This window comes from Pseudorasbora parva, chromosome 6 (assembly GCF_024679245.1).
Source record: "Pseudorasbora parva isolate DD20220531a chromosome 6, ASM2467924v1, whole genome shotgun sequence".
Classification (NCBI taxonomy): domain Eukaryota; kingdom Metazoa; phylum Chordata; class Actinopteri; order Cypriniformes; family Gobionidae; genus Pseudorasbora; species Pseudorasbora parva.
Genome location: NC_090177.1, coordinates 48,884,609 through 48,886,304, shown reverse-complemented (window position 1 = coordinate 48,886,304; position 1,696 = coordinate 48,884,609). Strand labels below are relative to the sequence as shown.

Below are 1,696 nucleotides of genomic sequence, written 5' to 3'. Positions count from 1 at the left end.
TTACAAACACTTACAGAGTAGTTGTCTATCAGTCAATTGAATTGCTCCTCTCTAGCCAAAATGTTTCAAACACACAAGGCTTTTAATACCTCGCTGGCCACGCCCCCAACAAACTCGCTTCCCAACGTGGCACTGACCAAACAAATGCTAACTCAACAAATGCTAACTCCCACACACACCGAGAGAATATACCAAAACTAATAATACACACATCAGCACTACACAGACACACTTATCCAACAACAAATGAACAAACAATCAAATGAGAAAAGTTACAAACACTTACAGAGTAGTTGTCTATCAGTCAATTGAATTGCTCCTCTCTAGCCAAAATGATTCAAACACACAAGGCTTTTAATACCTCGCTGGCCACGCCCCCAACAAACTCGCTTCCCAACGTGGCACTGACCAAACAAATGCTAACTCAACAAATGCTAACTCCCACACACACCGAGAGAATATACCAAAACTAATAATACACACCTCAGCACTACACAGACACACTTATCCAACAACAAATGAACAAACAATCAAATGAGAAAAGTTACAAACACTTACAGAGTAGTTGTCTATCAGTCAATTGAATTGCTCCTCTCTATTAATTTATATTTTATTTAAATATACATGCAGTGAAGATAATCCAGGTAGTGCGTTGGCTGAACCATGTGTGGCTGTTAATGCTTAATATATTTCACCTGGGGCGCTTTTAACGCGTGTCTATTTTGCTTCAAATGCTCGATTTCTATGCGTGTCCAATTAGCTGCGTAGGCGCGATTTTGACGCTCAATTCGCGTTTGCTGTGAACGTAGCACTATATCATCGGAATCCTTGGCTCGAGCCAAGCGAGACACACGCCTCGGATTCGAAGGTTGCGCTGGCGAAATTTTCTGGTATTTTGGATTTTGTGAAAAACCTACTTTTGCACACTAGTCCTAGGTCTTTTGCCCGATTTGGCCCAAACCAGTGGAGAAAGATTCTGACTGTCCGTCGAGATTGGAAAAAAAGTGGCGGCGGCGGCAGGCCAAAACTTACGGGGTGGGTGAGGCGGGGTCTGCTAGAATGGCTATAGCATTATAGCGGGCTCAGTCTGGGGTCAGGAGTGAAAGGACGGAGTGAATGGCCATCTAGTGGCGCTTTAAAATGAAAAAGCAACAACACGAGAGCGGCTATAGGCGAACGTATGTCGCATACTTTTTCACGCACGTGCACAAGACAGTCGTACCATATGACAGAAAACCTCCATCCGAACAACTTTGCCTTTGGGACCACTGCTGTCAATCAAATCGTCCATTGAATATCAGAGTTTGTGGGAAAAAACACATTCGGCAAACCGGTCGCAGGTTTCGACAACCTCGATGAAAACAAACGCAGTTCAGTTCTCTGAATTCTTTGGTCACTGGCTGACACAGCAGAAAAAGACAGAAACAAAACAAAACTGGTGCAACTTCACCCTTTGGGTCAGTGGGTGACGCCACAACCGTTAATAACCGCACGCTTTTTCCCTCCACGTTATCTGCTTTTAACCAGTGTGTACAGGGGAGAGCGCGAACGCAGTCCCCCACTACCATAAATTATGCAGTCGAGATTCCCACACTTGGGGAATTCGCAGGGGTCAGCACAACTGGAGTCCAATGGCCGACCTCACCCTGGGTGAACCACCTTCCTGATCATGGTGTCTCCCCTGCCAGGTAAGTAT

The 1,696-nt window shown here is 45.1% G+C and overlaps 1 non-coding gene across 1 annotated transcript; it reads right to left on the bottom strand.

Moving 5' to 3' along the window:
• Nucleotides 1–1,533: 1,533 nt before the first annotated feature.
• Nucleotides 1,534–1,696, bottom strand: LOC137079754 (U1 spliceosomal RNA). The gene has a single exon (XR_010905695.1). It is a non-coding gene; the product is annotated as a U1 spliceosomal RNA (small nuclear RNA).